The sequence below is a fragment of the Palaemon carinicauda genome, chromosome 35 (assembly GCF_036898095.1).
Source record: "Palaemon carinicauda isolate YSFRI2023 chromosome 35, ASM3689809v2, whole genome shotgun sequence".
NCBI lineage: Eukaryota > Metazoa > Arthropoda > Malacostraca > Decapoda > Palaemonidae > Palaemon > Palaemon carinicauda.
Window position 1 is genome coordinate 61,371,397 of NC_090759.1, and position 12,500 is coordinate 61,383,896.

The 12,500-nt window shown below is 36.4% G+C and overlaps 1 protein-coding gene across 2 annotated transcripts in view; it reads left to right on the top strand.

The window, feature by feature from the left end:
* The window catches only part of LOC137627512 (melanopsin-like), a 248,043-nt gene that overhangs the window by 61,302 nt on the left and 174,241 nt on the right, over positions 1–12,500 (top strand). The window lies entirely within an intron of this gene.

The following is a 12,500-nucleotide window of genomic DNA, read 5'->3' on the forward strand; positions in this document are numbered from 1 at the left end:
ATAAGAATCTTGAAGACTTCTTCTTTCTCTCCTTGAGGAAGAAGAATTCATCAAGATTTCTGTTTTGAAGATTTCTTCTTTCTCATGGAGAGAAAGAAGAATTCTTCAAGATTCTTGTTTTGAAGACTTCTTTCTTCTAAGAAGAAAGGGATCAACAAGTGGAATTAGGAAGGCAGTCATGAAAAGCAAAACAAGAATCTTGATGACTTCTTTTTCTCCACGAGGAAGAAGAAGTCTTCAAGATTTCTGTTTTGAAGATTTCTTCTTCCTCATGGAGAGAAAGAAGAAGTCTTCAAGATTCTTGTTTTGAAGACTTCTTTCTTCTAAGACGAAAAGGATCAACGACAAGTGGAATCGGGAAGGCAGTCATGAAAAGCAAAACAAGAATCTTGAAGACTAATAACTGATTTATTTGAAAGGATTCGGACAGAAAATACAGGAAGAAGAAGGAGACAGGAAGGAGAACGGGAGAGAAGAAATAAAGAATCCGAAAACGAGAACTAGTTATTATTTCTTGCTCACTTTAGGATTGTGCGGATTTGAAATGTGAAAGTAAAGTCCATAATGTTGAAGATCCAAAAATAAAGATTGTGCAGAATAAGGCGGAAACTGCACAGAAGTAGAGAATATTGAAGGACCAGAGAAAGCTAAAATTCTTCAATCTGAAGTAATTTTTTTTCCTCTAAAAGAAAGAACTTCTAAGGAGAGACACTCCAATTGGACGTCTTCCTGTTAGCACGTGCTTATAAGAAAAATAATTATCTAGGACCGACGTAGGAACGGGTTTGGGATCGGAGATGTTTGGTTTACTGCGCCCCGGATTTGAACTTCGGTGGTCATTTTGTGTCAGACTCAGTGTTCGTGTCATCCAAAACAAGTAACAGCTTTTAAAAGAGACAACCAACGCTCCGTTCCCCTTACGGGCTGCCAACACAAGGGCCCGTGGTCCGCCTTGTATATAGGCGGGTCAATCTAAAGCGGGGTTTACACGGGCGAGCAGCTCGTCGAGCCTGGCTCGACAACCCTGTGTTTGAATTGATGTTCGAGCGTGTAAACGAGCTTTTTGGTTGTCGAGCGCGCTCGTCGAGCGGCTCGATGAAAGTCAGGCTCATCTTGACTTTTGTGGGCGGAGCTACATGGTTTGACGAGCAGTGTGAACGTGTGAACGGGTGTCGAGCATCGAACCTCAGTTGTTATTCAAACCTGCTAGAGGAAACATCATCAAAGAAATGCATAATTGCTGCCATTAATGAAAGTAAGAATGAGAAGGAAGTCGTACTTGATTTCATACATGCATATCGAGCTCATCCAGCTTTATGGAAAATTAAATCAAAAGACTATTCCAATAAAGTAGCCAGAAACAAAGGAATAGCGGACACTCAGTCTTTCATGTGGAGTTATGGCCTTCCTCATAGTAATGAAAGGGCTGACACGATTCGGTAGATCAATGTACGTGTCTTCATCCATACGCAAATAATTGCGCCAGTCATCAGGCTCTAATTTTAAAGCAACAAGCAAGTTGGTATATGAAAATCTCTCTCTTTTGATCTTTTTTTTTTTTTCCTTCTTAGTGCCACTGCTAAAGCAATGGATATCAAATCGTCCTGGTCGAGAGACATGTTGACGTTGTTTTAGCACGAGGCACACTGAGGCTCGATGTACTGTCTGAAAGCTCTTCGAGCCGTTCTACAAGTAGGTTCGACAACCGGGCTCGACGAGCTGCTCGGTCGTGTAAACCCCGCTTAAATCATCATCATCAGGAGAGGCAATTTGAGACACGAGACCTCTTACGGTCGTTATAAAAAGGATATTTTAATTGCAAAGGGACCAATGGTTCAATTGGGTTCCGTCGTCATGAAACCCCTTCAAGATGTTTGTCAAAAGAAATTCGACCAAGAAGCGCAACAGCAGGAGGAGAGGAACTGGTCAAACGAATACTCTGAGGAAAGAGTTTGTTGCCCTTCATCAGGACCCCTAAAAGATTGATACGCAATCGGGACGTCAAAACAAAAGTTAGCTTACGGGAAGAGTAGGAATGGGGTACCTTCACACGTATATATATATATATATATATATATATATATATATATATATATATATATATATACTGTATATATATAAAAAATACATATATATATATATATATATACTGTAGATATATATAAAAAATACATACATATATATATATATATATATATATATATATATATATATATATATATATATATATATATATATATGTGTGTGTGTGTGTGTGTGTGTGTGTGTGTGTGTGTGTGTGTGTTTGCTGGGTATTATTTTCTTACCTGTTACTATTTTGCTAATTTCTATGATAAATTAATTAATGGGGGAGTAAAACATTAAAGGGGATTTCGTATAATTATGTTTTGATATAGCTGACCATAACAGACAGTAAGTAGATTATTGAGAAAATAGATCTTCCTCATCCCTGTTTTTCTGAGGCTAAACTAACTAGTTTAGCATTTACGTCCTATGGAATTAGAACACACCTCATGGATGTTGATGCTTATGGAGGTCTAGACCCAAATGCTATTTTTCTTTCGTTTTTTATAAAGACCACTGATTTCTTAGCTCTTAAGTTGTCTGCTATTTTCTTCAAGTTATCAAATTATAGATATGTATATATATATATATATATATATATATATATATATATATATATATATATATTATATAATATATATATATATATATGTGTGTGTATATATATATATATATATATATATATATGATAAATTTTGCACATTTTACGTGTTTTTTTCATATTCAAATAAGCCATATATATTTTTGATACATTAATGTCTGGATTCTCCTAACGACCTCGGGATCAGAGCCCCAGGCGAAATCACACAAAGACAAGAGCTTGGCTCCGGCCGGGAATCGAACCCTGGTTGGCAAGCTTGTATAGACAGTGACTAAGCCACTTGGCTACTTGGCCACTTGGCCACTGTCTATACAAGCTTGCCGACCAGGGTTCGATTCCCGGCCGGAGCCAAGCTCTTGTCTTTGTGTGATTTCGCCTGGGGCTCTGATCCCGAGGTCGTTAAGAGAATCCAGACATTAATGTATCAAAAATATATATGGCTTATTTGAATATATATATATATATATATATATATATATATATATATATATACATATATATATATATATATATATATATATATATATATATATATATATATATTATAGTCACCAAAGGAGAATTGAGTTTGTGTATTCATTTTTCCTTTCGTGGCTATAATACTTGATTATTTTATGCTCATTACGTATTAGCTTTTGTGATTTCTACACACACACACGCACACACACACACACACACACACACACATATATATATATATATATATATATATATATATATATATATATATATATATATATATTGATAAATTTTGGACATTTAGACGTGTTTTTCATATTTATATAAGCCATATATTATACTCCCTTAATATCTGGATTCTCTCTTTACCTCGGGATCAGAGAACCAAGGGGGAATCAACTCAAGAGATAATAGCTTCTGGTCTGCCGGGGAAACGATCCCTGGTGGGACAAACTGGCAGAAAATTGGTATTACACACACACACACACACACACACATATATATATATATATATATATATATATATATATATATATATATATATAAATAATGTGTGTGTTTTGTACTTGCAGTGGATATTGCAACTCGATTTGTAACTTTTGTATGCTTTTGCTAACAAAGACAGCCCTTTACTGTCTTTGGTTCGCTAAGGTTTGTGAAAGCTCCGCCCATTTCGTAGAAGTAGTAAGAAGAGCAACACCTTGTCTGTTTTGTCATGGGAACACTAGAGACATCTGACGGAAGATTTCCCCCGAGTGTCGGCGTTCTTTTGATTCTAACTGTACTTCCCACAGTTTACTTTTTACTTCCCGTTTTTTACTTTTCCCATTCCAGAATTTACATTTTCCTCCCACAGTTTACTTTTCACTTCCCGCAGTCTACTTTTTAATTCCCACTCTTCTTCTTTCCCACCATTATCCCTACATTAAGGGGTTGGTTCAGGCATGGTTTATAACTTAGCAGAGGGTTTTTATGATCGCATGCCCTTGTCGTCAACCACAGTTATTGGCAGTGGGCCTAACCTTTTGACTTAATAGTCCAACTGTAAGGCAGCAGTTTCCTCGGTTATTAGCAGCAGGCCTAGTCTTTTGCTAAAAAAGAAAAAGAATGCTGTCTTTTAGTCGCTTTCTATGAGCAGGGCAGAACGTAGAGTGATAGCATTCTTACACCCCTACCAAAGAGACATCACTTTTTAATACTCACAGCGTACTTACAACTTCCCACAATTGGCTTTTTACTTCCCACAATTTACTTATAACTTCCCGCAGTTTCCTTTTCCAGGAGGATCTGCTTATCATAACTGAAATCTCTATAGTTATGATAGCAACCCACTTGAGTTGAAGTGAGAGCACAGTATGCTTAATGTTGTCAGGTGTTTGAGGAACGATGAGATTGTGTAAGGAATATGCCAGACAATTCAGTGTCTGTAAAGGCAAAAAGAAAGAAAAAGAAAAAAAAAAGGAAAGCCATGCCAAGAGAAGGATTCAACACTGAACTGTTTTGGCCACTCCTTAAAAGATCATATAACTATCTAGTGGTGCCAAAATCAACCAACTACCTAAAGACGGCAGGCCCCTGTATTATAGAGGGAAAACTGGAGTTATTGGTTGAGGAAACAAACTGTAATAGTGGTATACAGTGAAGTATTGAAACCTAGCCTTTGCTCTACTAACTTTACTTAATGGACGGGGAAATAACATGACTGGTGTAGCTATCCTAATCTAACAAAGGGCACTGTATTACTTTGAAAACCTTGAATAAACCCATCATGTACAGTTGGTCACAGGGATTCCTGGCACACCTCGCTCTAAGGAACTGCACCCTTTCAAACCCTTAGTGCCATCTCTCCCTACACTAACTGTTTGGTTATTCGCCGCGTAGTACGGGTGTGACTGGAAGAACTTCATTAAGAGTGAGGTGTACCAGGAATTCCTGTGACCAACTGTACTTGGGTAGCGTCCTTGCCTGGTGATTGCCAAACTGGGGTTCGAGTCCCGCTCAAACTCGCTAGTTCCTTTGGTCGCTGCAATTTCACCATCCTTGTGAGCTAAGGATGGGGGGTTTAGGGGAGCCTATAGGTCTATCTGCTGAGTCATCAGCAACCATTACCTGGCACTCCTTGGTCCTAGTTTGGGTGGAGAGGGGGCTTGGGCGTTGCTCATATGTGTATATACAGTATATATAGTCAGTCTCAAGGGCATTGCCCTGCTTGACAGGGCAATGTCACTGCCCCTTGCCTCTGCCATTCATGAGCGACCTTTAAACCTTTAAACATCAGATATACCACAGAGATTAAACATTTCTGAAAATATTGAAAGTTGTATTGCTTATGTTTAAGCTCCATTTCACGAGACGATATTCGAATACGATGTAAAACAGCTTTCCGGTAACCAATCTCTTAATGGAAACGTAAAACTTATTACACGAGGCTAACACTAAATATTGGTAAATATCTAAGTAACGATATATTTCCGAAAGGTTTGAATATCATTTTCGTATCAAGCATACCACGAATCCTTCGAAACAGAAATAAAAACGAAAAACAACTGAAAATCCTAACCTGGCAGATAACAGAATAGTAAACCCATATTTTTTTGGTGTTATTTCGTTTAAATTTCCTCGATGAACCATTTTGTGCTGCTGACGATGATGTTAAAGATGGCGATGGAAGTAACAAAGAACCTTCGTTAATTCTTAATTCATTACGAAGCAATGATGACGTCCATAATGATCAGGATGCTGCACCTATAAAGGTCCTTTTATCTTACCTTTTAGTCCCTTTAATCTCAACCACCTTGCCTCTCTTCAAAACATCAAAAGCTTTTCTGCAAGCAGCATAGAGCTCACCTTCTTCAGCAACGGTAAACTCTTCCTTCGCATATTTTTTAACTTACTTCTTTCTTATTTTTACATGTCTAACATGCTTCCCTGGTCAGTAAAATTCTCCTTTAGTTTCCGCCTTCCGGGAATTCTGAGATACTCCGCTCTGCGCAGAGGAAATTATCATAATTATACTTCGTTTCTCAGACGATCAAATATGCTCTATACTTTTGACCTTTAAAATTTATCTTTCTTATGACTTTTCAAACGTTAAAATTTGTTAATTAATTTTTTTTAGATAGCTAAACCCATTCCATCTTTCAAATTCATCTCTTTACTATCATTTCTACTTATTAGGCGTGCAAGATGCTCCACCGACTGATAAGGATAGAGAAGTAGTAAATCTACCTTATTATGTAGTTCTATATCACTGTATTAATTTATTACCCAGCTAGCAAAAAAAAAAAAAATAAAAATTGTCTTCTTTCCTTCTGAACAAGACTTCTTCAAAGCAAGCAGCCTTGTTGAACCTCCTTGCTTTAAAGTAAGATAAAAATGAATACTTATTCAGGCGCTTAAAAAGACGAAGTACTCTACCTTTGGGTTCACAGCAGGTCATTTCAATCTTTTCAAGCTTATACTCCAGTTACGGCCTGCTACTGCCCTCAACCACTTATAAATGTTTAAAGGCCAATCATGAATGGCAGAGGCAAGGGACAGTGACATTGCCATATCGAGCAGGACAATTCCCTAGAGACTGACCATATTACATATGATCAGAGCCCAAACCCCTTCTCCACCCAAGCTAGGACCAAGGAGGGCCAGACAATGGCTGCTGATGACTAAGCCGATAGACCTATAGGCTTCCCCAAAACTCCTTAGCTCACAAGGATGGTGAGGTTACAGCGACCAAAGGAACTAACGAGTTTGAGCGGGACTCGAACCCTAATCTGGCGTTCAACAGTCAGGGACGTTACCACATCGGCCACCACAACACAGCAATTTACAGCAATAGTTTATAGTACCAGTATAGCGAGCAAATGAATGATTAGGGGATTATCTTGCAAATGTTAGATTACGTAAGATATGAAAGAGAAGAAATAATTTTTTTAGGGGAAAGAGCCAATATGCGGGAACAAAATAATACATTTTTCTAGCTAAGGTAAGAGAAAAACATTGGAAGATATAACGAAGCGTCAACATTTGAAGGGGAGCGAAAAAAAAAAAAAAAAAAAAAAAAAAAAAAAAAAAAAAAAAAAAAAAAAAAAAAAACTTCCCAGGCAAACCATCATAGAAAAGTTTTACATCACTTCTTCACCGAATACAGAAGAGCTAATCTATTCCAAGAAAATGGCAAATTGATATTTCCTGAATAGAAACCCTTTCCATCTTCTCCACCTAAAGGATCATCCAACAGGTACAAGATTTCTTAGAACTATTCGATCTCATCTCATGAGTAATCTTTCTTGCGGGACTTCAAACGCTGGTTTCCTTATCCTGAAAGACATTCGATCGTCCGTAGACGCTTCTTTGAAACTAGTTAGTTATGTCATACAAATAGTAAGTGTTCTCTCGATGATATCAATGAGTGATATTACAAACAAGAGGTACTTGAAAATCTGTCTATCTCCGCCATTATAGCCTATTGGCGAGTTTTTAACACTTGGTTTTTTTTTCATAATTTCACTTGTGATTTTCTTGTATTAAAATAAGCCATACATACTTCTTGGTAGAGAATTCGCTCTGCTTCGGGATCAAACCACCAAGGATAATTTCATTCTATGATAAAGAATTTTTGGACAGGCAAGGATTCGAACATATGTCTAGTCGAAATCGAAGGGGAAGTTGATGGTTGTAGTACTGTAGTCGACTGTCAGATAGAGCAAATAATGACGAGTTCGATCACACCAGACGAGAGCTACATGACCTCCTGGAACCAAAAAAATGAACCATTCACACCATTCCTTAACTATAAACTAAGACTATTTCGACTGAGACAGTGATATATTTTTCCCGTAGCTGGTTTTCTCCATGTCAGCAACAATTGCTACATCAGCGGAATGAATAGGATGCACTGTAGAAAAGATTTCACTACGCTTCCAAACTGGGCACGGTACATGTCTTCCTAAACTCTTAAAAACCAAGAAATGCGGCCATTTCTAGTCCACTGCCGGACAAAGGCATCTGACATGTCGTTATTCATGCCTGGGGTTTGGCCAGTTATCATCACCACGCTGGCTACAACAAACCAACCTAGTATGGGTTGCCCTGACTAATACAGCTTTGCTAATCATGGCAATACACAAACCCTTTCACCACATTAATGTATCCCCACTCAGAAAGGAAATAATTGGCCTTCAAACAAACATTATTCGCTTGACTGCCCTTTCAGACTTCGTTTAAATCCATAGCCGCTCTTCCTAGTCTCCTATGGACCGTTGAAATTTCCTCAAAGGAAACTTGATCTTGTGTCAAAGGCGTCTGGTATTCATTGGTGGTCACCCATTCAGTAACTGGCTAGAACCAGTGCCTGTTTGATTTCACTGACCTAAAGACCAGTGAAGTTGCTGCAATGTTACGGCCCATTACCTTTATACATTTTAGCTGGCTGATATCAAACACAAAGAATATCTTTTGGTGTTTAATGCTCTTTAATAACAACAAAAATATACGCATCTGTTTATAGTCCATTGCAGGACAAAGGTCTCAGATATGTCTTTATTCATGTCTAGGGTTTAGCCAGTTTTCATCACCACGTTGGCCCACTGCAGATTGGCGATGGTGGGAGATTCTTTTCTGATCGTTTACAGCAAATCGACTAACTCTGAGTGGCCCTGACTAGTACAGCTTTGCTGATCATGGCGATAGGCAAACTTTTTCACAACAAGGTATCCACACCTTTTAACTGAAGGATTTATCGAAAGATTTTGTAAACAGATCTGGATCATAGAATCAATAGACTAATAAAATTTTAGTGTCATTATTACTAAAAATAATAAAGATGACAATAACATTTCACGATGTGGCAAACATTTGTACGGGGCAAATATGAAAAAAATGCCGCAAAACTACATTCCACAATAATGGAAAGGTAAAGTTGGGTGTGCCCATATACGAAAGAATTAAATCCAATAAAAAATATAACAATTACAATGCATATATACATATTTATATATACATACATACGTCTATATACATGTATATATATATAATATATATATATATATATATATTTTATATATATATATATATATATATATATGTATATATATATATATATATATATATATATATATATATATATATATATGTATATATTAACAATTTATATACATATAAATTATATATCTAAATACCATAAACAAAAATATGAAAATATAGTTTCTAATAAAGCCTTTAATTGAATTAATTGGCTCAAAACTCCTCTTAGCCTACACACACACACTTCCGGCTTTGCTTTGAAAGATGATCAAAAGAAGAAAGGAAGAAAAGAGCTTCTCAATCGACTCCCTTCAGGAAGCGTCCAGGTCTCTCTCTCTCTCTCTCTCTCTCTCTCTCTCTCTCTCTCTCTCTCTCTCTCTCTCTCTCTGCAGGTTTCCTGTCACGTGTCCCAGCCTCCTGTAACCCAGGCGTCCTTGGGTTGCAGCGTCTGCCTTCGTTTGAACACATGTCGTCAGCAGATCCGTCAATAGCATTATAGCTGGTTGGCCACATTGCTAAATTCTTGCGACCGATTTGCTAAATTCTCGAGCGAAAAAACTTCATAAATTCTTGCGACTAATTTGCTAAATTCTCGAGCGAAAAAAACTTCATAAATTTTTGCGACCGATTTGCTCAATTCTCGAGCGAATAAAACTTCATAAATTCTTGCAACCGATTTGCTAAATTCTCGAGCGAATAAAACTTCATGAATTCTTGCGATCGATTTTCTCAATTCTTGAGCGAATAAAACTATAAATTCTTGCGACAAATTTGCTAAATTCTCGACCGAATAATACTTCATAAATTCTTGCGACCGATTTGCTAAATTCTCGAGCGAATAAAACTTCATAAATTCTTGCGACCGATTTGCTCAATTCTCGAGCGAATAAAACTTCATAAATTCTTGCAACCGATTTGCTAAATTCTCGAGCGAATAAAACTTCATGAATTCTTGCGATCGATTTGCTCAATTCTTGAGCGAATAAAACTATAAATTCTTGCGACAAATTTGCTAAATTCTCAAGCGAATAAAACTTCATAAATTCTTGCGACCGATTTGATAAATTCTCGAGCGAATAAAACTTCATAAATTCTTGCGACCGTTTTGCTCAATTCTCGAGCGAATAAAACTTCATAAATTCTTGCAACCGATTTGCTAAATTTTCGAGGGAATAAAACTTCATGAATTCTTGCGATCGATTTGCTCTATTCTTGAGCGAATAAAACTATAAATTCTTGCGACAAATTTGCTAAATTCTCGAGAGAATAAAACTTCATAAATTCTTGCGACCGATTTGATAAATTCTCGAACGAATAAAACTTCATAAATTCTTGCAACCGATTTGCTAAATTTTCGAGGGAATAAAACTTCATGAATTCTTGCGATCGATTTGCTCTATTCTTGAGCGAATAAAACTATAAATTCTTGCGACAAATTTGCTAAATTCTCGAGAGAATAAAACTTCATAAATTCTTGCGACCGATTTAATAAATTCTCGAACGAATAAAACTTCATAAATTCTTGCAACCGATTTGCTAAATTTTCGAGGGAATAAAACTTCATGAATTCTTGCGATCGATTTGCTCAATTCTTGAGCGAATAAAACTATAAATTCTTGCGACAAATTTGCTAAATTCTCGAGCGAATAAAACTTCATAAATTCTTGCGACCGATTTGCTAAATTCTCGAGCGAATAAAACTTCATAAATTCTTGCGACCGATTTGCTCAATTCTCGAGCGAATAAAACTTCATAAATTCTTGCAACCGATTTGCTAAAATCTCGAGCGAATAAAACTTCATGAATTCTTGCGATCGATTTGCTCAATTCTTGAGCGAATAAAACTATAAATTCTTGCGACAAATTTGCTAAATTCTCGAGCGAATAATACTTCATAAATTCTTGCGACCGATTTGCTAAATTCTCGAGCGAATAAAACTTCATAAATTCTTGCGACCGATTTGCTCAATTCTCGAGCGAATAAAACTTCATAAATTCTTGCAACCGATTTGCTAAATTTTCGAGGGAATAAAACTTCATGAATTCTTGCGATCGATTTGCTCTATTCTTGAGCGAATAAAACTATAAATTCTTGCGACAAATTTGCTAAATTCTCGAGCGAATAAAACTTCATAAATTCTTGCGACCGATTTGCTCAATTCTCGAGCGAATAAAACTTCATAAATTCTTGCAACCTATTTGCTAAATTTTCGAGGGAATAAAACTTCATGAATTCTTGCGATCGATTTGCTCTATTCTTGAGCGAATAAAACTATAAATTCTTGCGACAAATTTGCTAAATTCTCGAGAGAATAAACTTCATAAATTCTTGCGACCGATTTGATAAATTCTCGAACGAATAAAAATTCATAAATTCCTGCGACCGATTTAATAAATTCTCGAGCGAATAAAAATTCATGAATTCTTACGACCGATTTGCTAAATTTACGAGCGATTAAAAATTCGGTAATTTTTGTATTGTATTACAGGGTGAGATTTCGAACAGAAAATATGTTTTCCTATAGTAAATAACGTGATTACATTGCCCTGTAATACACTACAATGAAACTAAAAAGGGGTCAGGGTAGGGTAGGGTAGGGTAGGGTAGGGTAGGGTAAGGGTAGGGTATCTATAATTTAATAAAATACCACTGTATTTTGCCTTCTTATCACAACAATTATTTTGGAATTTTATGACGAGATGATGCTGCTCAGGCCAGACCCTTCAGTTTGTTGTCATTTTTAATAACATTAGGTTATATTTTGTGGCGCGCAGCCATGCATTAAGAAGTCTACTTTTATAACGACCGGAAACTTGTTCATGGAAAAACTGCTAAAAATACCATAAGACATCTAACGTTGTAATAAACGTTGCTAGGCATGGAGTACAGAAAAGACTTAATGTATCTAATATTCTTAATCTTATCTTTTTTTTTTCTCCTTTTTCCTTCACTGATTTGTTACTATACAGAAGGAAAAAGAGCGTTAAAAATAATTTTGGAAGCAAAGAGAATTAATTTTATCTTTTTCTCTCCTTTTTCCTTCACTTTGATCAGGGCTGGTTTGTTACTATACAGAAGGAATAAGTGTTAAAAATAAATTTTAAAGCAAAGAGAATTAATTTTATCTTTTTCCTTCCTTTTTCATTCACTTTAACCAGGGCTGATTTGTTACTATAGAGAAAGAATAACAGCGTTAAAAATGATTTTTAAAGCTAAGAGAATTAAATTTATATTTTCTCTCCTTTTTCCTTCACTTTGATTAGGGCTGAACAACGGCGTTAAAAATAATTTTGGAAGCAAAGGGAACTGAACCTCACGTTCAGCATTCGTTTCTGATTCAGAACCATGAACGGT